Source organism: Cynocephalus volans, chromosome 3 (assembly GCF_027409185.1).
Source record: "Cynocephalus volans isolate mCynVol1 chromosome 3, mCynVol1.pri, whole genome shotgun sequence".
Lineage (NCBI taxonomy): Eukaryota > Metazoa > Chordata > Mammalia > Dermoptera > Cynocephalidae > Cynocephalus > Cynocephalus volans.
In genome coordinates this window covers 38,506,683-38,533,036 of record NC_084462.1, presented here as the reverse complement: position 1 = coordinate 38,533,036, position 26,354 = coordinate 38,506,683, and the positions used below count along the sequence as shown (strand labels likewise).

The following is a 26,354-nucleotide window of genomic DNA, read 5'->3' as shown; positions in this document are numbered from 1 at the left end:
TGGTTGGTTGTCAGCCAAGTGGGCTTTGCCCCGGGGGGCTCTCGGAGACAGTATCTCCCCGTGGACTTGGGAGCCCAGGTGAGGAGGAGCGTGCACAGGCAGTTGGTGTGTGCTTTTACCACACGTGAGGCTGTTAGAGAAGGAGCATCTGGACTGTCTGAGCGACGGTGAGGGAGGGGTCAGAGGTGACGTCCATTGGAGAGAAGGCCTGTTCGTGAGCAGTAGGTCTGCAGAGGGGTGTGGGAGGCCTGGGAGCCATACGCAGTGACCGAGGGGCTCGTGAAGGTGTAGAGGTCCACACGTGCACCCTAGGAAGCGACGCACAGGCTCGCACGGACCCGAGTCCCCCCACGTGCTGCACAGGGATCTAGCAGGAGGGACACGTGTTCAGTGAGATGAAGAGATCTAGTGCGAGGAGATGGGAAGCAGATGCGAGAGTTGACCCGGCGGGACGCTTTGGCACTGAAGGATTCGACCAGTGTCCCTGGGCCCTTTTCTCAAGCGTGCATGTGATCTGTCTCTACACTTCTCAGGGGGAGTTGCCCTGGTAGGCGTGCCGTCTGCGGGGAAGGAAGGAACACCTGGGTTTCCCCCGAGGAGCGGAGGCGTTTGGAGTCCTGGAATCTGTGCGTCCGGTGGGGCGCCCGAGGCTGGAGGACCGCTCAGGACGGTAAGCTTTCCTGTGCCCAGCCCGTTGATGGGGTCTTTAGGGTTTCGCAGGCCTGCCCGGTCCTACTTCTCCGCAGGCCACCCGTGGCACGCCCGGGTGCACCGCTCGAGCAGACTGTGTGTTGCTGCTGCTCGGTGGCGCGAGCCTGGGTGCTCCAGGGCGCCGGAGGCGTCTGAGGCCACCGGCTCGCCCACTGCCCAGCGTGCGCTGCCCACCGTCCAGCGGCCTCGAGTGTGCTTGGATCGATGATGACTCCCCCATAAAAACATTCCTTGGAAAAGCTGAACAAAATGAGTGAAAACTCACTACCGTCGTTCTCATCGGAACTGAGGTCCAGCACGTTGCCTGGAGCGGGGACTGCAGGAGTGAGGGACAGCTCCACTGGTTCACATGTGCTGCAGCTGCCAGGCCTTCAGCAGCGCAGGGTCTCCCATCTTGTGGGCGAGAGGGACATTCCCCCAGTTGGATGTGTGAGGGCACGGGAGGAGAGTCGGTCCCTGGCTGAATGGCCCCTGTCCGGTGAGGCGGTGGTCCTGAATGGAGGCGTGCGTGCGGTAGCAGTGGGGAGTGTGCAGGAGGCCTAGGCTTGGTGAGCCGATAGGGCGGGCGTGTTTTGCCCCGGTGGACCTTACGACGGGGCCCCTCGCGGCCTGTGTCTGAGGGCAGGAGACGGCCCTGCTTTCGCTGATGAGGACCCGAGGCCGGGGCCTCAGGCACCCGTGGGAGTTGCTTTTGTGATTGGTGAGGAGAGGTGAGTGGCAGTGGTGATGGGGTCGAAGGAATAGAGGTTGGGGGACGCGGCTGGCGGCCGCTCTCCGTGTCCCCTGCACCCAGAATGGGGCCATGAGGATTTCCACCACCTCCTCCCGTGCCCCCTGCCCTGAGGTCCAGATATGCAGGTGGCCGACGGCCTCGGCGGGAAGGGAAAGCCAAGGGTAGGGTCAGCGCGTGCATGCACACGCGTGCGTGTCGTGGATCGTCTCCTCTGTGCAGCTTCCGTCCTGGCTTCTCTGTCCTCGGAGTTGTCCGGGCAGCGATAGGTGTCCGAGAGGGGACTGCGTGGAGAGGTTTCAACGTGGGGGAGCACGGTGCTCCCGCACAGGACCTTGTCATGCCCAGGATTCTTCCTCGCGGAGCAGGGCGCTCCATGGTGGGCGGTCGTAGCCGTGCCTCGCCGAGGGCCCGTGAAGTGCCTTTGCGGGCCAGACTCTCGGGCTCCACCTGGCCTTGGCCCCTGTGCCTGTGGGTCCACAGTCGCCCCTCCCAGGGTCCATGCATGGAGGGTGGCAGTTGCGATCCACTGGCACGGGTGTCTCTCACTGGGCCCGCCCACGGCCATGTTCATCCTCGGAGAGCGGTTGGCACAGCGCAGGCACCTCCAGTGCAGTGTCATGGAAGGCGTCCCGGAGAGAGCTTCTCCGGTCCGTGGATGCATGGGCATGTCCTAGTGCTTCAGGTGTGACCTGTTGGGGTCCCCTTTGAGTTTGGGTGGTTATGCCGCTGTCGCTCTCCTAGCCCGCTGTCGCTGGTAGTGTGGCACTTTGGGGAAGAAAGGTTGGATTTCGTGGGGTGGGCTCAGGGAAGGTTGAGACGATTGGCCCCTGTCGTCCTCCAGCTGAGGTAGAAGACGTGCACGTTGTCGTTGAGGTCGTGTCTCGGGAGTGTTGGGTTGCTGGCATGGGGGTGAGGATTGGGTCAGCTGTGCTGTGTGACTGACCACCACTTTGCACAGGGGCAAGGGCTGAGAAGGCCTACGGGTGCGAGTGTGCCCTGAGTGCTGCAGGGTGAGGGACGTGGGTCGTCCTTGAAGACGACCCAGTCCGTTTGGTCTTTCTGTCGGCTGAGCGAGGGCCCGCGGAGGTAGCTGACCGGAGGACGCCGGTGGTGTGAAGAAGCCTGAGCCCCAGGGGTGGTCCGGCTCTGCCCTTGAGGCCGTGTCCCCGAGAGACGTGCACACGGGCTGTTGTAGCGGTGGTTTGTGCAGCTGTGGGTGGTTGGTTGTCAGCCAAGTGGGCTTTGCCCCGGGGGGCTCTCGGAGACAGTATCTCCCCGTGGACTTGGGAGCCCAGGTGAGGAGGAGCGTGCACAGGCAGTTGGTGTGTGCTTTTACCACACGTGAGGCTGTTAGAGAAGGAGCATCTGGACTGTCTGAGCGACGGTGAGGGAGGGGTCAGAGGTGACGTCCATTGGAGAGAAGGCCTGTTCGTGAGCAGTAGGTCTGCAGAGGGGTGTGGGAGGCCTGGGAGCCATAAGCAGTGACCGAGGGGCTCGTGAAGGTGTAGAGGTCCACACGTGCACCCTAGGAAGCGACGCACAGGCTCGCACGGACCCGAGTCCCCCCACGTGCTGCACAGGGATCTAGCAGGAGGGACACGTGTTCAGTGAGATGAAGAGATCTAGTGCGAGGAGATGGGAAGCAGATGCGAGAGTTGACCCGGCGGGACGCTTTGGCACTGAAGGATTCGACCAGTGTCCCTGGGCCCTTTTCTCAAGCGTGCATGTGATCTGTCTCTACACTTCTCAGGGGGAGTTGCCCTGGTAGGCGTGCCGTCTGCGGGGAAGGAAGGAACACCTGGGTTTCCCCCGAGGAGCGCAGGCGTTTGGGAGTCCTGGAATCTGTGCGTCCGGTGGGGCGCCCGAGGCTGGAGGACCGCTCAGGACGGTAAGCTTTCCTGTGCCCAGCCCGTTGATGGGGTCTTTAGGGTTTCGCAGGCCTGCCCGGTCCTACTTCTCCGCAGGCCACCCGTGGCACGCCCTGGTGCACCGCTCGAGCAGACTGTGTGTTGCTGCTGCTCGGTGGCGCGAGCCTGGGTGCTCCAGGGCGCCGGAGGCGTCTGAGGCCATCGGCTCGCCCACTGCCCAGCGTGCGCTGCCCACCGTCCAGCGGCCTCGAGTGTGCTTGGATCGATGATGACTCCCCCATAAAAACATTCCTTGGAAAAGCTGAACAAAATGAGTGAAAACTCACTACCGTCGTTCTCATCGGAACTGAGGTCCAGCACGTTGCCTGGAGCGGGGACTGCAGGAGTGAGGGACAGCTCCACTGGTTCACATGTGCTGCAGCTGCCAGGCCTTCAGCAGCGCAGGGTCTCCCATCTTGTGGGCGAGAGGGACATTCCCCCAGTTGGATGTGTGAGGGCACGGGAGGAGAGTCGGTCCCTGGTAGAATGGCCCCTGTCCGGTGAGGCGGTGGTCCTGAAGGGAGGCGTGCGTGCGGTAGCAGTGGGGAGTGTGCAGGAGGCCTAGGCTTGGTGAGCCGATAGGGCGGGCGTGTTTTGCCCCGGTGGACCTTACGACGGGGCCCCTCGCGGCCTGTGTCTGAGGGCAGGAGACGGCCCTGCTTTCGCTGATGAGGACCCGAGGCCGGGGCCTCAGGCACCCGTGGGAGTTGCTTTTGTGATTGGTGAGGAGAGGTGAGTGGCAGTGGTGATGGGGTCGAAGGAATAGAGGTTGGGGGACGCGGCTGGCGGCCGCTCTCCGTGTCCCCTGCACCCAGAATGGGGCCATGAGGATTTCCACCACCTCCTCCCGTGCCCCCTGCCCTGAGGTCCAGATATGCAGGTGGCCGACGGCCTCGGCGGGAAGGGAAAGCCAAGGGTAGGGTCAGCGCGTGCATGCACACGCGTGCGTGTCGTGGATCGTCTCCTCTGTGCAGCTTCCTTCCTGGCTTCTCTGTCCTCGGAGTTGTCCGGGCAGCGATAGGTGTCCGAGAGGGGACTGCGTGGAGAGGTTTCAACGTGGGGGAGCACGGTGCTCCCGCACAGGACCTTGTCATGCCCAGGATTCTTCCTCGCGGAGCAGGGCGCTCCATGGTGGGCGGTCGTAGCCGTGCCTCGCCGAGGGCCCGTGAAGTGCCTTTGCGGGCCAGACTCTCGGGCTCCACCTGGCCTTGGCCCCTGTGCCTGTGGGTCCACAGTCGCCCCTCCCAGGGTCCATGCATGGAGGGTGGCAGTTGCGATCCACTGGCACGGGTGTCTCTCACTGGGCCCGCCCACGGCCATGTTCATCCTCGGAGAGCGGTTGGCACAGCGCAGGCACCTCCAGTGCAGTGTCATGGAAGGCGTCCCGGAGAGAGCTTCTCCGGTCCGTGGATGCGTGGGCATGTCCTAGTGCTTCAGGTGTGACCTGTTGGGGTCCCCTTTGAGTTTGGGTGGTTATGCCGCTGTCGCTCTCCTAGCCTGCTGTCGTTGGTAGTGTGGCACTTTGGGGAAGAAAGGTTGGATTTCGTGGGGTGGGCTCAGGGAAGGTTGAGACGATGGGCCCCTGTCGTCCTCCAGCTGAGGTAGAAGACGTGCACGTTGTCGTTGAGGTCGTGTCTCGGGAGTGTTGGGTTGCTGGCATGGGGGTGAGGATTGGGTCAGCTGTGCTGTGTGACTGACCACCACTTTGCACAGGGGCAAGGGCTGAGAAGGCCTACGGGTGCGAGTGTGCCCTGAGTGCTGCAGGGTGAGGGACGTGGGTCGTCCTTGAAGACGACCCAGTCCGTTTGGTCTTTCTGTCGGCTGAGCGAGGGCCCGCGGAGGTAGCTGACCGGAGGACGCCGGTGGTGTGAAGAAGCCTGAGCCCCAGGGGTGGTCCGGCTCTGCCCTTGAGGCCGTGTCCCCGAGAGACGTGCACACGGGCTGTTGTAGCGGTGGTTTGTGCAGCTGTGGGTGGTTGGTTGTCAGCCAAGTGGGCTTTGCCCCGGGGGGCTCTCGGAGACAGTATCTCCCCGTGGACTTGGGAGCCCAGGTGAGGAGGAGCGTGCACAGGCAGTTGGTGTGTGCTTTTACCACACGTGAGGCTGTTAGAGAAGGAGCATCTGGACTGTCTGAGCGACGGTGAGGGAGGGGTCAGAGGTGACGTCCATTGGAGAGAAGGCCTGTTCGTGAGCAGTAGGTCTGCAGAGGGGTGTGGGAGGCCTGGGAGCCATACGCAGTGACCGAGGGGCTCGTGAAGGTGTGGAGGTCCACACGTGCACCCTAGGAAGCGACGCACAGGCTCGCACGGACCCGAGTCCCCCCACGTGCTGCACAGGGATCTAGCAGGAGGGACACGTGTTCAGTGAGATGAAGAGATCTAGTGCGAGGAGATGGGAAGCAGATGCGAGAGTTGACCCGGCGGGACGCTTTGGCACTGAAGGATTCGACCAGTGTCCCTGGGCCCTTTTCTCAAGCGTGCATGTGATCTGTCTCTACACTTCTCAGGGGGAGTTGCCCTGGTAGGCGTGCCGTCTGCGGGGAAGGAAGGAACACCTGGGTTTCCCCCGAGGAGCGGAGGCGTTTGGGAGTCCTGGAATCTGTGCGTCCGGTGGGGCGCCCGAGGCTGGAGGACCGCTCAGGACGGTAAGCTTTCCTGTGCCCAGCCCGTTGATGGGGTCTTTAGGGTTTCGCAGGCCTGCCCGGTCCTACTTCTCCGCAGGCCACCCGTGGCACGCCCGGGTGCACCGCTCGAGCAGACTGTGTGTTGCTGCTGCTCGGTGGCGCGAGCCTGGGTGCTCCAGGGCGCCGGAGGCGTCTGAGGCCATCGGCTCGCCCACTGCCCAGCGTGCGCTGCCCACCGTCCAGCGGCCTCGAGTGTGCTTGGATCGATGATGACTCCCCCATAAAAACATTCCTTGGAAAAGCTGAACAAAATGAGTGAAAACTCACTACCGTCGTTCTCATCGGAACTGAGGTCCAGCACGTTGCCTGGAGCGGGGACTGCAGGAGTGAGGGACAGCTCCACCGGTTCACATGTGCTGCAGCTGCCAGGCCTTCAGCAGCGCAGGGTCTCCCATCTTGTGGGCGAGAGGGACATTCCCCCAGTTGGATGTGTGAGGGCACGGGAGGAGAGTCGGTCCCTGGCAGAATGGCCCCTGTCCGGTGAGGCGGTGGTCCTGAAGGGAGGCGTGCGTGCGGTAGCAGTGGGGAGTGTGCAGGAGGCCTAGGCTTGGTGAGCCGATAGGGCGGGCGTGTTTTGCCCCGGTGGACCTTACGACGGGGCCCCTCGCGGCCTGTGTCTGAGGGCAGGAGACGGCCCTGCTTTCGCTGATGAGGACCCGAGGCCGGGGCCTCAGGCACCCGTGGGAGTTGCTTTTGTGATTGGTGAGGAGAGGTGAGTGGCAGTGGTGATGGGGTCGAAGGAATAGAGGTTGGGGGACGCGGCTGGCGGCCGCTCTCCGTGTCCCCTGCACCCAGAATGGGGCCATGAGGATTTCCACCACCTCCTCCCGTGCCCCCTGCCCTGAGGTCCAGATATGCAGGTGGCCGACGGCCTCGGCGGGAAGGGAAAGCCAAGGGTAGGGTCAGCGCGTGCATGCACACGCGTGCGTGTCGTGGATCGTCTCCTCTGTGCAGCTTCCGTCCTGGCTTCTCTGTCCTCGGAGTTGTCCGGGCAGCGATAGGTGTCCGAGAGGGGACTGCGTGGAGAGGTTTCAACGTGGGGGAGCACGGTGCTCCCGCACAGGACCTTGTCATGCCCAGGATTCTTCCTCGCGGAGCAGGGCGCTCCATGGTGGGCGGTCGTAGCCGTGCCTCGCCGAGGGCCCGTGAAGTGCCTTTGCGGGCCAGACTCTCGGGCTCCACCTGGCCTTGGCCCCTGTGCCTGTGGGTCCACAGTCGCCCCTCCCAGGGTCCATGCATGGAGGGTGGCAGTTGCGATCCACTGGCACGGGTGTCTCTCACTGGGCCCGCCCACGGCCATGTTCATCCTCGGAGAGCGGTTGGCACAGCGCAGGCACCTCCAGTGCAGTGTCATGGAAGGCGTCCCGGAGAGAGCTTCTCCGGTCCGTGGATGCGTGGGCATGTCCTAGTGCTTCAGGTGTGACCTGTTGGGGTCCCCTTTGAGTTTGGGTGGTTATGCCGCTGTCGCTCTCCTAGCCCGCTGTCGTTGGTAGTGTGGCACTTTGGGGAAGAAAGGTTGGATTTCGTGGGGTGGGCTCAGGGAAGGTTGAGACGATGGGCCCCTGTCGTCCTCCAGCTGAGGTAGAAGACGTGCACGTTGTCGTTGAGGTCGTGTCTCGGGAGTGTTGGGTTGCTGGCATGGGGGTGAGGATTGGGTCAGCTGTGCTGTGTGACTGACCACCACTTTGCACAGGGGCAAGGGCTGAGAAGGCCTACGGGTGCGAGTGTGCCCTGAGTGCTGCAGGGTGAGGGACGTGGGTCGTCCTTGAAGACGACCCAGTCCGTTTGGTCTTTCTGTCGGCTGAGCGAGGGCCCGCGGAGGTAGCTGACCGGAGGACGCCGGTGGTGTGAAGAAGCCTGAGCCCCAGGGGTGGTCCGGCTCTGCCCTTGAGGCCGTGTCCCCGAGAGACGTGCACACGGGCTGTTGTAGCGGTGGTTTGTGCAGCTGTGGGTGGTTGGTTGTCAGCCAAGTGGGCTTTGCCCCGGGGGGCTCTCGGAGACAGTATCTCCCCGTGGACTTGGGAGCCCAGGTGAGGAGGAGCGTGCACAGGCAGTTGGTGTGTGCTTTTACCACACGTGAGGCTGTTAGAGAAGGAGCATCTGGACTGTCTGAGCGACGGTGAGGGAGGGGTCAGAGGTGACGTCCATTGGAGAGAAGGCCTGTTCGTGAGCAGTAGGTCTGCAGAGGGGTGTGGGAGGCCTGGGAGCCATACGCAGTGACCGAGGGGCTCGTGAAGGTGTGGAGGTCCACACGTGCACCCTAGGAAGCGACGCACAGGCTCGCACGGACCCGAGTCCCCCCACGTGCTGCACAGGGATCTAGCAGGAGGGACACGTGTTCAGTGAGATGAAGAGATCTAGTGCGAGGAGATGGGAAGCAGATGCGAGAGTTGACCCGGCGGGACGCTTTGGCACTGAAGGATTCGACCAGTGTCCCTGGGCCCTTTTCTCAAGCGTGCATGTGATCTGTCTCTACACTTCTCAGGGGGAGTTGCCCTGGTAGGCGTGCCGTCTGCGGGGAAGGAAGGAACACCTGGGTTTCCCGCGAGGAGCGGAGGCGTTTGGGAGTCCTGGAATCTGTGCGTCCGGTGGGGCGCCCGAGGCTGGAGGACCGCTCAGGACGGTAAGCTTTCCTGTGCCCAGCCCGTTGATGGGGTCTTTAGGGTTTTGCAGGCCTGCCCGGTCCTACTTCTCCGCAGGCCACCCGTGGCACGCCCGGGTGCACCGCTCGAGCAGACTGTGTGTTGCTGCTGCTCGGTGGCGCGAGCCTGGGTGCTCCAGGGCGCCGGAGGCGTCTGAGGCCATCGGCTCGCCCACTGCCCAGCGTGCGCTGCCCACCGTCCAGCGGCCTCGAGTGTGCTTGGATCGATGATGACTCCCCCATAAAAACATTCCTTGGAAAAGCTGAACAAAATGAGTGAAAACTCACTACCGTCGTTCTCATCGGAACTGAGGTCCAGCACGTTGCCTGGAGCGGGGACTGCAGGAGTGAGGGACAGCTCCACTGGTTCACATGTGCTGCAGCTGCCGGGCCTTCAGCAGCGCAGGGTCTCCCATCTTGTGGGCGAGAGGGCCATTCCCCCAGTTGGATGTGTGAGGGCACGGGAAGATAGTCGGTCCCTGGCTGAATGGCCCCTGTCCGGTGAGGCGGTGGTCCTGAAGGGAGGCGTGCGTGCGGTAGCAGTGGGGAGTGTGCAGGAGGCCTAGGCTTGGTGAGCCGATAGGGCGGGCGTGTTTTGCCCCGGTGGACCTTACGACGGGGCCCCTCGCGGCCTGTGTCTGAGGGCAGGAGACGGCCCTGCTTTCGCTGATGAGGACCCGAGGCCGGGGCCTCAGGCACCCGTGGGAGTTGCTTTTGTGATTGGTGAGGAGAGGTGAGTGGCAGTGGTGATGGGGTCGAAGGAATAGAGGTTGGGGGACGCGGCTGGCGGCCGCTCTCCGTGTCCCCTGCACCCAGCATGGGGCCATGAGGATTTCCACCACCTCCTCCCGTGCCCCCTGCCCTGAGGTCCAGATATGCAGGTGGCCGACGGCCTCGGCGGGAAGGGAAAGCCAAGGGTAGGGTCAGCGCGTGCATGCACACGCGTGCGTGTCGTGGATCGTCTCCTCTGTGCAGCTTCCGTCCTGGCTTCTCTGTCCTCGGAGTTGTCCGGGCAGCGATAGGTGTCCGAGAGGGGACTGCGTGGAGAGGTTTCAACGTGGGGGAGCACGGTGCTCCCGCACAGGACCTTGTCATGCCCAGGATTCTTCCTCGCGGAGCAGGGCGCTCCATGGTGGGCGGTCGTAGCCGTGCCTCGCCGAGGGCCCGTGAAGTGCCTTTGCGGGCCAGACTCTCGGGCTCCACCTGGCCTTGGCCCCTGTGCCTGTGGGTCCACAGTCGCCCCTCCCAGGGTCCATGCATGGAGGGTGGCAGTTGCGATCCACTGGCACGGGTGTCTCTCACTGGGCCTGCCCACGGCCATGTTCATCGTCGGAGAGCGGTTGGCACAGCGCAGGCACCTCCAGTGCAGTGTCATGGAAGGCGTCCCGGAGAGAGCTTCTCCGGTCCGTGGATGCGTGGGCATGTCCTAGTGCTTCAGGTGTGACCTGTTGGGGTCCCCTTTGAGTTTGGGTGGTTATGCCGCTGTCGCTCTCCTAGCCCGCTGTCGTTGGTAGTGTGGCACTTTGGGGAAGAAAGGTTGGATTTCGTGGGGTGGGCTCAGGGAAGGTTGAGACGATGGGCCCCTGTCGTCCTCCAGCTGAGGTAGAAGACGTGCACGTTGTCGTTGAGGTCGTGTCTCGGGAGTGTTGGGTTGCTGGCATGGGGGTGAGGATTGGGTCAGCTGTGCTGTGTGACTGACCACCACTTTGCACAGGGGCAAGGGCTGAGAAGGCCTACGGGTGCGAGTGTGCCCTGAGTGCTGCAGGGTGAGGGACGTGGGTCGTCCTTGAAGACGACCCAGTCCGTTTGGTCTTTCTGTCGGCTGAGCGAGGGCCCGCGGAGGTAGCTGACCGGAGGACGCCGGTGGTGTGAAGAAGCCTGAGCCCCAGGGGTGGTCCGGCTCTGCCCTTGAGGCCGTGTCCCCGAGAGACGTGCACACGGGCTGTTGTAGCGGTGGTTTGTGCAGCTGTGGGTGGTTGGTTGTCAGCCAAGTGGGCTTTGCCCCGGGGGGCTCTCGGAGACAGTATCTCCCCGTGGACTTGGGAGCCCAGGTGAGGAGGAGCGTGCACAGGCAGTTGGTGTGTGCTTTTACCACACGTGAGGCTGTTAGAGAAGGAGCATCTGGACTGTCTGAGCGACGGTGAGGGAGGGGTCAGAGGTGATGTCCATTGGAGAGAAGGCCTGTTCGTGAGCAGTAGGTCTGCAGAGGGGTGTGGGAGGCCTGGGAGCCATACGCAGTGACCGAGGGGCTCGTGAAGGTGTGGAGGTCCACACGTGCACCCTAGGAAGCGACGCACAGGCTCGCACGGACCCGAGTCCCCCCACGTGCTGCACAGGGATCTAGCAGGAGGGACACGTGTTCAGTGAGATGAAGAGATCTAGTGCGAGGAGATGGGAAGCAGATGCGAGAGTTGACCCGGCGGGACGCTTTGGCACTGAAGGATTCGACCAGTGTCCCTGGGCCCTTTTCTCAAGCGTGCATGTGATCTGTCTCTACACTTCTCAGGGGGAGTTGCCATGGTAGGCGTGCCGTCTGCGGGGAAGGAAGGAACACCTGGGTTTCCCCCGAGGAGCGGAGGCGTTTGGGAGTCCTGGAATCTGTGCGTCCGGTGGGGCGCCCGAGGCTGGAGGACCGCTCAGGACGGTAAGCTTTCCTGTGCCTAGCCCGTTGATGGGGTCTTTAGGGTTTCGCAGGCCTGCCCGGTCCTACTTCTCCGCAGGCCACCCGTGGCACGCCCGGGTGCACCGCTCGAGCAGACTGTGTGTTGCTGCTGCTCGGTGGCGTGAGCCTGGGTGCTCCAGGGCGCCGGAGGCGTCTGAGGCCATCGGCTCGCCCACTGCCGAGAGTGCGCTGCCCACCGTCCAGCGGCCTCGAGTGTGCTTGGATCGATGATGACTCCCCCATAAAAACATTCCTTGGAAAAGCTGAACAAAATGAGTGAAAACTCACTACCGTCGTTCTCATCGGAACTGAGGTCCAGCACGTTGCCTGGAGCGGGGACTGCAGGAGTGAGGGACAGCTCCACTGGTTCACATGTGCTGCAGCTGCCGGGCCTTCAGCAGCGCAGGGTCTCCCATCTTGTGGGCGAGAGGGACATTCCCCCAGTTGGATGTGTGAGGGCACGGGAGGAGAGTCGGTCCCTGGCTGAATGGCCCCTGTCCGGTGAGGCGGTGGTCCTGAAGGGAGGCGTGCGTGCGGTAGCAGTGGGGAGTGTGCAGGAGGCCTAGGCTTGGTGAGCCGATAGGGCGGGCGTGTTTTGCCCCGGTGGACCTTACGACGGGGCCCCTCGCGGCCTGTGTCTGAGGGCAGGAGACGGCCCTGCTTTCGCTGATGAGGACCCGAGGCCGGGGCCTCAGGCACCCGTGGGAGTTGCTTTTGTGATTGGTGAGGAGAGGTGAGTGGCAGTGGTGATGGGGTCGAAGGAATAGAGGTTGGGGGACGCGGCTGGCGGCCGCTCTCCGTGTCCCCTGCACCCAGAATGGGGCCATGAGGATTTCCACCACCTCCTCCCGTGCCCCCTGCCCTGAGGTCCAGATATGCAGGTGGTCGACGGCCTCGGCGGGAAGGGAAAGCCAAGGGTAGGGTCAGCGCGTGCATGCACACGCGTGCGTGTCATGGATCGTCTCCTCTGTGCAGCTTCCGTCCTGGCTTCTCTGTCCTCGGAGTTGTCCGGGCAGCGATAGGTGTCCGAGTGGGGACTGCGTGGAGAGGTTTCAACGTGGGGGAGCACGGTGCTCCCGCACAGGACCTTGTCATGCCCAGGATTCTTCCTCGCGGAGCAGGGCGCTCCATGGTGGGCGGTCGTAGCCGTGCCTCGCCGAGGGCCCGTGAAGTGCCTTTGCGGGCCAGACTCTCGGGCTCCACCTGGCCTTGGCCCCTGTGCCTGTGGGTCCACAGTCGCCCCTCCCAGGGTCCATGCATGGAGGGTGGCAGTTGCGATCCACTGGCACGGGTGTCTCTCACTGGGCCCGCCCACGGCCATGTTCATCCTCGGAGAGCGGTTGGCACAGCGCAGGCACCTCCAGTGCAGTGTCATGGAAGGCGTCCCGGAGAGAGCTTCTCCGGTCCGTGGATGCGTGGGCATGTCCCAGTGCTTCAGGTGTGACCTGTTGGGGTCCCCTTTGAGTTTGGGTGGTTATGCCGCTGTCGCTCTCCTAGCCCGCTGTCGTTGGTAGTGTGGCACTTTGGGGAAGAAAGGTTGGATTTCGTGGGGTGGGCTCAGGGAAGGTTGAGACGATGGGCCCCTGTCGTCCTCCAGCTGAGGTAGAAGACGTGCACGTTGTCGTTGAGGTCGTGTCTCGGGAGTGTTGGGTTGCTGGCATGGGGGTGAGGATTGGGTCAGCTGTGCTGTGTGACTGACCACCACTTTGCACAGGGGCAAGTGCTGAGAAGGCCTACGGGTGCGAGTGTGCCCTGAGTGCTGCAGGGTGAGGGACGTGGGTCGTCCTTGAAGACGACCCAGTCCGTTTGGTCTTTCTGTCGGCTGAGCGAGGGCCCGCGGAGGTAGCTGACCGGAGGACGCCGGTGGTGTGAAGAAGCCTGAGCCCCAGGGGTGGTCCGGCTCTGCCCTTGAGGCCGTGTCCCCGAGAGACGTGCACACGGGCTGTTGTAGCGGTGGTTTGTGCAGCTGTGGGTGGTTGGTTGTCAGCCAAGTGGGCTTTGCCCCGGGGGGCTCTCGGAGACAGTATCTCCCCGTGGACTTGGGAGCCCAGGTGAGGAGGAGCGTGCACAGGCAGTTGGTGTGTGCTTTTACCACACGTGAGGCTGTTAGAGAAGGAGCATCTGGACTGTCTGAGCGACGGTGAGGGAGGGGTCAGAGGTGACGTCCATTGGAGAGAAGGCCTGTTCGTGAGCAGTAGGTCTGCAGAGGGGTGTGGGAGGCCTGGGAGCCATACGCAGTGACCGAGGGGCTCGTGAAGGTGTGGAGGTCCACACGTGCACCCTAGGAAGCGACGCACAGGCTCGCACGGACCCGAGTCCCCCCACGTGCTGCACAGGGATCTAGCAGGAGGGACACGTGTTCAGTGAGATGAAGAGATCTAGTGCGAGGAGATGGGAAGCAGATGCGAGAGTTGACCCGGCGGGACGCTTTGGCACTGAAGGATTCGACCAGTGTCCCTGGGCCCTTTTCTCAAGCGTGCATGTGATCTGTCTCTACACTTCTCAGGGGGAGTTGCCCTGGTAGGCGTGCCGTCTGCGGGGAAGGAAGGAACACCTGGGTTTCCCCCGAGGAGCGGAGGCGTTTGGGAGTCCTGGAATCTGTGCGTCCGGTGGGGCGCCCGAGGCTGGAGGACCGCTCAGGACGGTAAGCTTTCCTGTGCCCAGCCCGTTGATGGGGTCTTTAGGGTTTCGCAGGCCTGCCCGGTCCTACTTCTCCGCAGGCCACCCGTGGCACGCCTGGGTGCACCGCTCGAGCAGACTGTGTGTTGCTGCTGCTCGGTGGCGCGAGCCTGGGTGCTCCAGGGCGCCGGAGGCGTCTGAGGCCATCGGCTCGCCCACTGCCGAGAGTGCGCTGCCCACCGTCCAGCGGCCTCGAGTGTGCTTGGATCGATGATGACTCCCCCATAAAAACATTCCTTGGAAAAGCTGAACAAAATGAGTGAAAACTCACTACCGTCGTTCTCATCGGAACTGAGGTCCAGCACGTTGCCTGGAGCGGGGACTGCAGGAGTGAGGGACAGCTCCACTGGTTCACATGTGCTGCAGCTGCCGGGCCTTCAGCAGCGCAGGGTCTCCCATCTTGTGGGCGAGAGGGACATTCCCCCAGTTGGATGTGTGAGGGCACGGGAGGAGAGTCGGTCCCTGGCTGAATGGCCCCTGTCCGGTGAGGCGGTGGTCCTGAATGGAGGCGTGCGTGCGGTAGCAGTGGGGAGTGTGCAGGAGGCCTAGGCTTGGTGAGCCGATAGGGCGGGCGTGTTTTGCCCCGGTGGACCTTACGACTGGGCCCCTCGCAGCCTGTGTCTGAGGGCAGGAGACGGCCCTGCTTTCGCTGATGAGGACCCGAGGCCGGGGCCTCAGGCACCCGTGGGAGTTGCTTTTGTGATTGGTGAGGAGAGGTGAGTGGCAGTGGTGATGGGGTCGAAGGAATAGAGGTTGGGGGACGCGGCTGGCGGCCGCTCTCCGTGTCCCCTGCACCCAGAATGGGGCCATGAGGATTTCCACCACCTCCTCCCGTGCCCCCTGCCCTGAGGTCCAGATATGCAGGTGGCCGACGGCCTCGGCGGGAAGGGAAAGCCAAGGGTACGGTCAGCGCGTGCATGCACACGCGTGCGTGTCATGGATCGTCTCCTCTGTGCCGCTTCCGTCCTGGCTTCTCTGTCCACGGAGTTGTCCGGGCAGCGATAGGTGTCCGAGAGGGGACTGCGTGGAGAGGTTTCAACGTGGGGGAGCACGGTGCTCCCGCACAGGACCTTGTCATGCCCAGGATTCTTCCTCGCGGAGCAGGACGCTCCATGGTGGGCGGTCGTAGCCGTGCCTCGCCGAGGGCCCGTGAAGTGCCTTTGCGGGCCAGACTCTCGGGCTCCACCTGGCCTTGGCCCCTGTGCCTGTGGGTCCACAGTCGCCCCTCCCAGGGTCCATGCATGGAGGGTGGCAGTTGCGATCCACTGGCACGGGTGTCTCTCACTGGGCCCGCCCACGGCCATGTTCATCCTCGGAGAGCGGTTGGCACAGCGCAGGCACCTCCAGTGCAGTGTCATGGAAGGCGTCCCGGAGAGAGCTTCTCCGGTCCGTGGATGCGTGGGCATGTCCTAGTGCTTCAGGTGTGACCTGTTGGGGTCCCCTTTGAGTTTGGGTGGTTATGCCGCTGTCGCTCTCCTAGCCCGCTGTCGTTGGTAGTGTGGCACTTTGGGGAAGAAAGGTTGGATTTCGTGGGGTGGGCTCAGGGAAGGTTGAGACGATGGGCCCCTGTCGTCCTCCAGCTGAGGTAGAAGACGTGCACGTTGTCGTTGAGGTCGTGTCTCGGGAGTGTTGGGTTGTTGGCATGGGGGTGAGGATTGGGTCAGCTGTGCTGTGTGACTGACCACCACTTTGCACAGGGCAAGGGCTGAGAAGGCCTACGGGTGCGAGTGTGCCCTGAGTGCTGCAGGGTGAGGGACGTGGGTCGTCCTTGAAGACGACCCAGTCCGTTTGGTCTTTCTGTCGGCTGAGCGAGGGCCCGCGGAGGTAGCTGACCGGAGGACGCCGGTGGTGTGAAGAAGCCTGAGCCCCAGGGGTGGTCCGGCTCTGCCCTTGAGGCCGTGTCCCCGAGAGACGTGCACACGGGCTGTTGTAGCGGTGGTTTGTGCAGCTGTGGGTGGTTGGTTGTCAGCCAAGTGGGCTTTGCCCCGGGGGGCTCTCGGAGACAGTATCTCCCCGTGGACTTGGGAGCCCAGGTGAGGAGGAGCGTGCACAGGCAGTTGGTGTGTGCTTTTACCACACGTGAGGCTGTTAGAGAAGGAGCATCTGGACTGTCTGAGCGACGGTGAGGGAGGGGTCAGAGGTGACGTCCATTGGAGAGAAGGCCTGTTCGTGAGCAGTAGGTCTGCAGAGGGGTGTGGGAGGCCTGGGAGCCATACGCAGTGACCGAGGGGCTCGTGAAGGTGTGGAGGTCCACACGTGCACCCTAGGAAGCGACGCACAGGCTCGCACGGACCCGAGTCCCCCCACGTGCTGCACAGGGATCTAGCAGGAGGGACACGTGTTCAGTGAGATGAAGAGATCTAGTGCGAGGAGATGGGAAGCAGATGCGAGAGTTGACCCGGCGGGACGCTTTGGCACTGAAGGATTCGACCAGTGTCCCTGGGCCCTTTTCTCAAGCGTGCATGTGATCTGTCTCTACACTTCTCAGGGGGAGTTGCCCTGGTAGGCGTGCCGTCTGCGGGGAAGGAAGGAACACCTGGGTTTCCCCCGAGGAGCGGAGGCGTTTGGGAGTCCTGGAATCTGTGCGTCCGGTGGGGCGCCCGAGGCTGGAGGACCGCTCAGGACGGTAAGCTTTCCTGTGCCCAGCCCGTTGATGGGGTCTTTAGGGTTTCGCAGGCCTGCCCGGTCCTACTTCTCCGCAGGCCACCCGTGGCACGCCTGGGTGCACCGCTCGAGCAGACTGTGTGTTGCTGCTGCTCGGTGGCGCGAGCCTGGGTGCTCCAGGGCGCCGGAGGCGTCTGAGGCCATCGGCTCGCCCACTGCCCAGAGTGCGCTGCCCACCGTCCAGCGGCCTCGAGTGTGCTTGGATCGATGATGACTCCCCCATAAAAACATTCCTTGGAAAAGCTGAACAAAATGAGTGAAAACTCACTACCGTCGTTCTCATCGGAACTGAGGTCCAGCACGTTGCCTGGAGCGGGGACTGCAGGAGTGAGGGACAGCTCCACTGGTTCACATGTGCTGCAGCTGCCGGGCCTTCAGCAGCGCAGGGTCTCCCATCTTGTGGGCGAGAGGGACATTCCCCCAGTTGGATGTGTGAGGGCACGGGAGGAGAGTCGGTCCCTGGCTGAATGGCCCCTGTCCGGTGAGGCGGTGGTCCTGAATGGAGGCGTGCGTGCGGTAGCAGTGGGGAGTGTGCAGGAGGCCTAGGCTTGGTGAGCCGATAGGGCGGGCGTGTTTTGCCCCGGTGGACCTTACGACTGGGCCCCTCGCGGCCTGTGTCTGAGGGCAGGAGACGGCCCTGCTTTCGCTGATGAGGACCCGAGGCCGGGGCCTCAGGCACCCGTGGGAGTTGCTTTTGTGATTGGTGAGGAGAGGTGAGTGGCAGTGGTGATGGGGTCGAAGGAATAGAGGTTGGGGGACGCGGCTGGCGGCCGCTCTCCGTGTCCCCTGCACCCAGAATGGGGCCATGAGGATTTCCACCACCTCCTCCCGTGCCCCCTGCCCTGAGGTCCAGATATGCAGGTGGCCGACGGCCTCGGCGGGAAGGGAAAGCCAAGGGTAGGGTCAGCGCGTGCATGCACACGCGTGCGTGTCGTGGATCGTCTCCTCTGTGCAGCTTCCGTCCTGGCTTCTCTGTCCTCGGAGTTGTCCGGGCAGCGATAGGTGTCCGAGAGGGGACTGCGTGGAGAGGTTTCAACGTGGGGGAGCACGGTGCTCCCGCACAGGACCTTGTCATGCCCAGGATTCTTCCTCGCGGAGCAGGGCGCTCCATGGTGGGCGGTCGTAGCCGTGCCTCGCCGAGGGCCCGTGAAGTGCCTTTGCGGGCCAGACTCTCGGGCTCCACCTGGCCTTGGCCCCTGTGCCTGTGGGTCCACAGTCGCCCCTCCCAGGGTCCATGCATGGAGGGTGGCAGTTGCGATCCACTGGCACGGGTGTCTCTCACTGGGCCCGCCCACGGCCATGTTCATCCTCGGAGAGCGGTTGGCACAGCGCAGGCACCTCCAGTGCAGTGTCATGGAAGGCGTCCCGGAGAGAGCTTCTCCGGTCCGTGGATGCGTGGGCATGTCCTAGTGCTTCAGGTGTGACCTCTTGGGGTCCCCTTTGAGTTTGGGTGGTTATGCCGCTGTCGCTCTCCTAGCCCGCTGTCGCTGGTAGTGTGGCACTTTGGGGAAGAAAGGTTGGATTTCGTGGGGTGGGCTCAGGGAAGGTTGAGACGATGGGCCCCTGTCGTCCTCCAGCTGAGGTAGAAGACGTGCACGTTGTCGTTGAGGTCGTGTCTCGGGAGTGTTGGGTTGCTGGCATGGGGGTGAGGATTGGGTCAGCTGTGCTGTGTGACTGACCACCACTTTGCACAGGGGCAAGGGCTGAGAAGGCCTACGGGTGCGAGTGTGCCCTGAGTGCTGCAGGGTGAGGGACGTGGGTCGTCCTTGAAGACGACCCAGTCCGTTTGGTCTTTCTGTCGGCTGAGCGAGGGCCCGCGGAGGTAGCTGACCGGAGGACGCCGGTGGTGTGAAGAAGCCTGAGCCCCAGGGGTGGTCCGGCTCTGCCCTTGAGGCCGTGTCCCCGAGAGACGTGCACACGGGCTGTTGTAGCGGAGGTTTGTGCAGCTGTGGGTGGTTGGTTGTCAGCCAAGTGGGCTTTGCCCCGGGGGGCTCTCGGAGACAGTATCTCCCCGTGGACTTGGGAGCCCAGGTGAGGAGGAGCGTGCACAGGCAGTTGGTGTGTGCTTTTACCACACGTGAGGCTGTTAGAGAAGGAGCATCTGGACTGTCTGAGCGACGGTGAGGGAGGGGTCAGAGGTGACGTCCATTGGAGAGAAGGCCTGTTCGTGAGCAGTAGGTCTGCAGAGGGGTGTGGGAGGCCTGGGAGCCATACGCAGTGACCGAGGGGCTCGTGAAGGTGTGGAGGTCCACACGTGCACCCTAGGAAGCGACGCACAGGCTCGCACGGACCCGAGTCCCCCCACGTGCTGCACAGGGATCTAGCAGGAGGGACACGTGTTCAGTGAGATGAAGAGATCTAGTGCGAGGAGATGGGAAGCAGATGCGAGAGTTGACCCGGCGGGACGCTTTGGCACTGAAGGATTCGACCAGTGTCCCTGGGCCCTTTTCTCAAGCGTGCATGTGATCTGTCTCTACACTTCTCAGGGGGAGTTGCCCTGGTAGGCGTGCCGTCTGCGGGGAAGGAAGGAACACCTGGGTTTCCCCCGAGGAGCGGAGGCGTTTGGGAGTCCTGGAATCTGTGCGTCCGGTGGGGCGCCCGAGGCTGGAGGACCGCTCAGGACGGTAAGCTTTCCTGTGCCCAGCCCGTTGATGGGGTCTTTAGGGTTTCGCAGGCCTGCCCGGTCCTACTTCTCCGCAGGCCACCCGTGGTACGCCCGGGTGCACCGCTCGAGCAGACTGTGTGTTGCTGCTGCTCGGTGGCGCGAGCCTGGGTGCTCCAGGGCGCCGGAGGCGTCTGAGGCCGCCGGCTCGCCCACTGCCCAGCGTGCGCTGCCCACCGTCCAGCGGCCTCGAGTGTGCTTGGATCGATGATGACTCCCCCATAAAAACATTCCTTGGAAAAGCTGAACAAAATGAGTGAAAACTCACTACCGTCGTTCTCATCGGAACTGAGGTCCAGCACGTTGCCTGGAGCGGGGACTGCAGGAGTGAGGGACAGCTCCACTGGTTCACATGTGCTGCAGCTGCCGGGCCTTCAGCAGCGCAGGGTCTCCCATCTTGTGGGCGAGAGGGACATTCCCCCAGTTGGATGTGTGAGGGCACGGGAGGAGAGTCGGTCCCTGGCTGAATGGCCCCTGTCCGGTGAGGCGGTGGTCCTGAATGGAGGCGTGCGTGCGGTAGCAGTGGGGAGTGTGCAGGAGGCCTAGGCTTGGTGAGCCGATAGGGCGGGCGTGTTTTGCCCCGGTGGACCTTACGACGGGGCCCCTCGCGGCCTGTGTCTGAGGGCAGGAGACGGCCCTGCTTTCGCTGATGAGGACCCGAGGCCGGGGCCTCAGGCACCCGTGGGAGTTGCTTTTGTGATTGGTGAGGAGAGGTGAGTGGCAGTGGTGATGGGGTCGAAGGAATAGAGGTTGGGGGACGCGGCTGGCGGCCGCTCTCCGTGTCCCCTGCACCCAGAATGGGGCCATGAGGATTTCCACCACCTCCTCCCGTGCCCCCTGCCCTGAGGTCCAGATATGCAGGTGGCCGACGGCCTCGGCGGGAAGGGAAAGCCAAGGGTAGGGTCAGCGCGTGCATGCACACGCGTGCGTGTCGTGGATCGTCTCCTCTGTGCAGCTTCCGTCCTGGCTTCTCTGTCCTCGGAGTTGTCCGGGCAGCGATAGGTGTCCGAGAGGGGACTGCGTGGAGAGGTTTCAACGTGGGGGAGCACGGTGCTCCCGCACAGGACCTTGTCATGCCCAGGATTCTTCCTCGCGGAGCAGGGCGCTCCATGGTGGGCGGTCGTAGCCGTGCCTCGCCGAGGGCCCGTGAAGTGCCTTTGCGGGCCAGACTCTCGGGCTCCACCTGGCCTTGGCCCCTGTGCCTGTGGGTCCACAGTCGCCCCTCCCAGGGTCCATGCATGGAGGGTGGCAGTTGCGATCCACTGGCACGGGTGTCTCTCACTGGGCCCGCCCACGGCCATGTTCATCCTCGGAGAGCGGTTGGCACAGCGCAGGCACCTCCAGTGCAGTGTCATGGAAGGCGTCCCGGAGAGAGCTTCTCCGGTCCGTGGATGCGTGGGCATGTCCTAGTGCTTCAGGTGTGACCTGTTGGGGTCCCCTTTGAGTTTGGGTGGTTATGCCGCTGTCGCTCTCCTAGCCCGCTGTCGTTGGTAGTGTGGCACTTTGGGGAAGAAAGGTTGGATTTCGTGGGGTGGGCTCAGGGAAGGTTGAGACGATGGGCCCCTGTCGTCCTCCAGCTGAGGTAGAAGACGTGCACGTTGTCGTTGAGGTCGTGTCTCGGGAGTGTTGGGTTGCTGGCATGGGGGTGAGGATTGGGTCAGCTGTGCTGTGTGACTGACCACCACTTTGCACAGGGGCAAGGGCTGAGAAGGCCTACGGGTGCGAGTGTGCCCTGAGTGCTGCAGGGTGAGGGACGTGGGTCGTCCTTGAAGACGACCCAGTCCGTTTGGTCTTTCTGTCGGCTGAGCGAGGGCCCGCGGAGGTAGCTGACCGGAGGACGCCGGTGGTGTGAAGAAGCCTGAGCCCCAGGGGTGGTCCGGCTCTGCCCTTGAGGCCGTGTCCCCGAGAGACGTGCACACGGGCTGTTGTAGCGGTGGTTTGTGCAGCTGTGGGTGGTTGGTTGTCAGCCAAGTGGGCTTTGCCCCGGGGGGCTCTCGGAGACAGTATCTCCCCGTGGACTTGGGAGCCCAGGTGAGGAGGAGCGTGCACAGGCAGTTGGTGTGTGCTTTTACCACACGTGAGGCTGTTAGAGAAGGAGCATCTGGACTGTCTGAGCGACGGTGAGGGAGGGGTCAGAGGTGACGTCCATTGGAGAGAAGGCCTGTTCGTGAGCAGTAGGTCTGCAGAGGGGTGTGGGAGGCCTGGGAGCCATACGCAGTGACCGAGGGGCTCGTGAAGGTGTGGAGGTCCACACGTGCACCCTAGGAAGCGACGCACAGGCTCGCACGGACCCGAGTCCCCCCACGTGCTGCACAGGGATCTAGCAGGAGGGACACGTGTTCAGTGAGATGAAGAGATCTAGTGCGAGGAGATGGGAAGCAGATGCGAGAGTTGACCCGGCGGGACGCTTTGGCACTGAAGGATTCGACCAGTGTCCCTGGGCCCTTTTCTCAAGCGTGCATGTGATCTGTCTCTACACTTCTCAGGGGGAGTTGCCCTGGTAGGCGTGCCGTCTGCGGGGAAGGAAGGAACACCTGGGTTTCCCCCGAGGAGCGGAGGCGTTTGGGAGTCCTGGAATCTGTGCGTCCGGTGGGGCGCCCGAGGCTGGAGGACCGCTCAGGACGGTAAGCTTTCCTGTGCCCAGCCCGTTGATGGGGTCTTTAGGGTTTCGCAGGCCTGCCTGGTCCTACTTCTCCGCAGGCCACCCGTGGCACGCCCGGGTGCACCGCTCGAGCAGACTGTGTGTTGCTACTGCTCGGTGGCGCGAGCCTGGGTGCTCCAGGGCGCCGGAGGCGTCTGAGGCCATCGGCTCGCCCACTGCCCAGCGTGCGCTGCCCACCGTCCAGCGGCCTCGAGTGTGCTTGGATCGATGATGACTCCCCCATAAAAACATTCCTTGGAAAAGCTGAACAAAATGAGTGAAAACTCACTACCGTCGTTCTCATCGGAACTGAGGTCCAGCACGTTGCCTGGAGCGGGGACTGCAGGAGTGAGGGACAGCTCCACTGGTCCACATGTGCTGCAGCTGCCGGGCCTTCAGCAGCGCAGGGTCTCCCATCTTGTGGGCGAGAGGGACATTCCCCCAGTTGGATGTGTGAGGGCACGGGAGGAGAGTCGGTCCCTGGCTGAATGGCCCCTGTCCGGTGAGGCGGTGGTCCTGAATGGAGGCGTGCGTGCGGTAGCAGTGGGGAGTGTGCAGGAGGCCTAGGCTTGGTGAGCCGATAGGGCGGGCGTGTTTTGCCCCGGTGGACCTTACGACGGGGCCCCTCGCGGCCTGTGTCTGAGGGCAGGAGACGGCCCTGCTTTCGCTGATGAGGACCCGAGGCCGGGGCCTCAGGCACCCGTGGGAGTTGCTTTTGTGATTGGTGAGGAGAGGTGAGTGGCAGTGGTGATGGGGTCGAAGGAATAGAGGTTGGGGGACGCGGCTGGCGGCCGCTCTCCGTGTCCCCTGCACGCAGAATGGGGCCATGAGGATTTCCACCACCTCCTCCCGTGCCCCCTGCCCTGAGGTCCAGATATGCAGGTGGCCGACGGCCTCGGCGGGAAGGGAAAGCCAAGGGTAGGGTCAGCGCGTGCATGCACACGCGTGTGTGTCGTGGATCGTCTCCTCTGTGCAGCTTCCGTCCTGGCTTCTCTGTCCACGGAGTTGTCCGGGCAGCGATAGGTGTCCGAGAGGGGACTGCGTGGAGAGGTTTCAACGTGGGGGAGCACGGTGCTCCCGCACAGGACCTTGTCATGCCCAGGATTCTTCCTCGCGGAGCAGGACGCTCCATGGTGGGCGGTCGTAGCCGTGCCTCGCCGAGGGCCCGTGAAGTGCCTTTGCGGGCCAGACTCTCGGGCTCCACCTGGCCTTGGCCCCTGTGCCTGTGGGTCCACAGTCGCCCCTCCCAGGGTCCATGCATGGAGGGTGGCAGTTGCGATCCACTGGCACGGGTGTCTCTCACTGGGCCCGCCCACGGCCATGTTCATCCTCGGAGAGCGGTTGGCACAGCGCAGGCACCTCCAGTGCAGTGTCATGGAAGGCGTCCCGGAGAGAGCTTCTCCGGTCCGTGGATGCGTGGGCATGTCCTAGTGCTTCAGGTGTGACCTGTTGGGGTCCCCTTTGAGTTTGGGTGGTTATGCCGCTGTCGCTCTCCTAGCCCGCTGTCGTTGGTAGTGTGGCACTTTGGGGAAGAAAGGTTGGATTTCGTGGGGTGGGCTCAGGGAAGGTTGAGACGATGGGTCCCTGTCGTCCTCCAGCTGAGGTAGAAGACGTGCACGTTGTCGTTGAGGTCGTGTCTCGGGAGTGTTGGGTTGCTGGCATGGGGGTGAGGATTGGGTCAGCTGTGCTGTGTGACTGACCACCACTTTGCACAGGGGCAAGTGCTGAGAAGGCCTACGGGTGCGAGTGTGCCCTGAGTGCTGCAGGGTGAGGGACGTGGGTCGTCCTTGAAGACGACCCAGTCCGTTTGGTCTTTCTGTCGGCTGAGCGAGGGCCCGCGGAGGTAGCTGACCGGAGGACGCCGGTGGTGTGAAGAAGCCTGAGCCCCAGGGGTGGTCCGGCTCTGCCCTTGAGGCCGTGTCCCCGAGAGACGTGCACACGGGCTGTTGTAGCGGTGGTTTGTGCAGCTGTGGGTGGTTGGTTGTCAGCCAAGTGGGCTTTGCCCCGGGGGGCTCTCGGAGACAGTATCTCCCCGTGGACTTGGGAGCCCAGGTGAGGAGGAGCGTGCACAGGCAGTTGGTGTGTGCTTTTACCACACGTGAGGCTGTTAGAGAAGGAGCATCTGGACTGTCTGAGCGACGGTGAGGGAGGGGTCAGAGGTGACGTCCATTGGAGAGAAGGCCTGTTCGTGAGCAGTAGGTCTGCAGAGGGGTGTGGGAGGCCTGGGAGCCATACGCAGTGACCGAGGGGCTCGTGAAGGTGTAGAGGTCCACACGTGCACCCTAGGAAGCGACGCACAGGCTCGCACGGACCCGAGTCCCCCCACGTGCTGCACAGGGATCTAGCAGGAGGGACACGTGTTCAGTGAGATGAAGATATCTAGTGCGAGGAGATGGGAAGCAGATGCGAGAGTTGACCCGGCGGGACGCTTTGGCACTGAAGGATTCGACCAGTGTCCCTGGGCCCTTTTCTCAAGCGTGCATGTGATCTGTCTCTACACTTCTCAGGGGGAGTTGCCCTGGTAGGCGTGCCGTCTGCGGGGAAGGAAGGAACACCTGGGTTTCCCCCGAGGAGCGGAGGCGTTTGGGAGTCCTGGAATCTGTGCGTCCGGTGGGGCGCCCGAGGCTGGAGGACCGCTCAGGACGGTAAGCTTTCCTGTGCCCAGCCCGTTGATGGGGTCTTTAGGGTTTCGCAGGCCTGCCCGGTCCTACTTCTCCGCAGGCCACCCGTGGCATGCCCTGGTGCACCGCTCGAGCAGACTGTGTGTTGCTGCTGCTCGGTGGCGCGAGCCTGGGTGCTCCAGGGCGCCGGAGGCGTCTGAGGCCATCGGCTCGCCCACTGCCCAGCGTGCGCTGCCCACCGTCCAGCGGCCTCGAGTGTGCTTGGATCGATGATGACTCCCCCATAAAAACATTCCTTGGAAAAGCTGAACAAAATGAGTGAAAACTCACTACCGTCGTTCTCATCGGAACTGAGGTCCAGCACGTTGCCTGGAGCGGGGACTGCAGGAGTGAGGGACAGCTCCACTGGTTCACATGTGCTGCAGCTGCCAGGCCTTCAGCAGCGCAGGGTCTCCCATCTTGTGGGCGAGAGGGACATTCCCCCAGTTGGATGTGTGAGGGCACGGGAGGAGAGTCGGTCCCTGGCTGAATGGCCCCTGTCCGGTGAGGCGGTGGTCCTGAATGGAGGCGTGCGTGCGGTAGCAGTGGGGAGTGTGCAGGAGGCCTAGGCTTGGTGAGCCGATAGGGCGGGCGTGTTTTGCCCCGGTGGACCTTACGACGGGGCCCCTCGCGGCCTGTGTCTGAGGGCAGGAGACGGCCCTGCTTTCGCTGATGAGGACCCGAGGCCGGGGCCTCAGGCACACGTGGGAGTTGCTTTTGTGATTGGTGAGGAGAGGTGAGTGGCAGTGGTGATGGGGTCGAAGGAATAGAGGTTGGGGGACGCGGCTGGCGGCCGCTCTCCGTGTCCCCTGCACCCAGAATGGGGCCATGAGGATTTCCACCACCTCCTCCCGTGCCCCCTGCCCTGAGGTCCAGATATGCAGGTGGCCGACGGCCTCGGCGGGAAGGGAAAGCCAAGGGTAGGGTCAGCGCGTGCATGCACACGCGTGCGTGTCGTGGATCGTCTCCTCTGTGCAGCTTCCGTCCTGGCTTCTCTGTCCTCGGAGTTGTCCGGGCAGCGATAGGTGTCCGAGAGGGGACTGCGTGGAGAGGTTTCAACGTGGGGGAGCACGGTGCTCCCGCACAGGACCTTGTCATGCCCAGGATTCTTCCTCGCGGAGCAGGGCGCTCCATGGTGGGCGGTCGTAGCCGTGCCTCGCCGAGGGCCCGTGAAGTGCCTTTGCGGGCCAGACTCTCGGGCTCCACCTGGCCTTGGCCCCTGTGCCTGTGGGTCCACAGTCGCCCCTCCCAGGGTCCATGCATGGAGGGTGGCAGTTGCGATCCACTGGCACGGGTGTCTCTCACTGGGCCCGCCCACGGCCATGTTCATCCTCGGAGAGCGGTTGGCACAGCGCAGGCACCTCCAGTGCAGTGTCATGGAAGGCGTCCCGGAGAGAGCTTCTCCGGTCCGTGGATGCGTGGGCATGTCCTAGTGCTTCCGGTGTGACCTGTTGGGGTCCCCTTTGAGTTTGGGTGGTTATGCCGCTGTCGCTCTCCTAGCCCGCTGTCGTTGGTAGTGTGGCACTTTGGGGATGAAAGGTTGGATTTCGTGGGGTGGGCTCAGGGAAGGTTGAGACGATGGGGCCCTGTCGTCCTCCAGCTGAGGTAGAAGACGTGCACGTTGTCGTTGAGGTCGTGTCTCGGGAGTGTTGGGTTGCTGGCATGGGGGTGAGGATTGGGTCAGCTGTGCTGTGTGACTGACCACCACTTTG

At 63.4% G+C, this 26,354-nt stretch overlaps 10 non-coding genes across 10 annotated transcripts; all 10 read left to right on the top strand.

Moving 5' to 3' along the window:
* Positions 1-909: 909 nt before the first annotated feature.
* On the top strand, positions 910-1,005 carry LOC134374303 (small nucleolar RNA SNORD116). Its single transcript, XR_010023170.1, has one exon. It is a non-coding gene; the product is annotated as a small nucleolar RNA SNORD116 (small nucleolar RNA).
* A 2,566-nt stretch (positions 1,006-3,571) lies between these two features.
* LOC134374302 (small nucleolar RNA SNORD116) lies at positions 3,572-3,667 on the top strand. The gene has a single exon (XR_010023169.1). It is a non-coding gene; the product is annotated as a small nucleolar RNA SNORD116 (small nucleolar RNA).
* Positions 3,668-6,233: 2,566 nt separating this feature from the next.
* LOC134374301 (small nucleolar RNA SNORD116) lies at positions 6,234-6,329 on the top strand. The gene has a single exon (XR_010023168.1). It is a non-coding gene; the product is annotated as a small nucleolar RNA SNORD116 (small nucleolar RNA).
* Positions 6,330-8,895: 2,566 nt separating this feature from the next.
* LOC134374300 (small nucleolar RNA SNORD116) lies at positions 8,896-8,991 on the top strand. The gene has a single exon (XR_010023167.1). It is a non-coding gene; the product is annotated as a small nucleolar RNA SNORD116 (small nucleolar RNA).
* Positions 8,992-11,557: 2,566 nt separating this feature from the next.
* On the top strand, positions 11,558-11,653 carry LOC134374299 (small nucleolar RNA SNORD116). Its single transcript, XR_010023166.1, has one exon. It is a non-coding gene; the product is annotated as a small nucleolar RNA SNORD116 (small nucleolar RNA).
* A 2,566-nt stretch (positions 11,654-14,219) lies between these two features.
* Positions 14,220-14,315, top strand: LOC134374298 (small nucleolar RNA SNORD116). The gene has a single exon (XR_010023165.1). It is a non-coding gene; the product is annotated as a small nucleolar RNA SNORD116 (small nucleolar RNA).
* Positions 14,316-16,880: 2,565 nt separating this feature from the next.
* Positions 16,881-16,976, top strand: LOC134374297 (small nucleolar RNA SNORD116). The gene has a single exon (XR_010023164.1). It is a non-coding gene; the product is annotated as a small nucleolar RNA SNORD116 (small nucleolar RNA).
* Positions 16,977-19,542: 2,566 nt separating this feature from the next.
* Positions 19,543-19,638, top strand: LOC134374296 (small nucleolar RNA SNORD116). The gene has a single exon (XR_010023163.1). It is a non-coding gene; the product is annotated as a small nucleolar RNA SNORD116 (small nucleolar RNA).
* Positions 19,639-22,204: 2,566 nt separating this feature from the next.
* LOC134374295 (small nucleolar RNA SNORD116) lies at positions 22,205-22,300 on the top strand. The gene has a single exon (XR_010023162.1). It is a non-coding gene; the product is annotated as a small nucleolar RNA SNORD116 (small nucleolar RNA).
* Positions 22,301-24,866: 2,566 nt separating this feature from the next.
* On the top strand, positions 24,867-24,962 carry LOC134374293 (small nucleolar RNA SNORD116). The gene has a single exon (XR_010023161.1). It is a non-coding gene; the product is annotated as a small nucleolar RNA SNORD116 (small nucleolar RNA).
* The last annotated feature ends 1,392 nt before the right edge of the window (positions 24,963-26,354 follow it).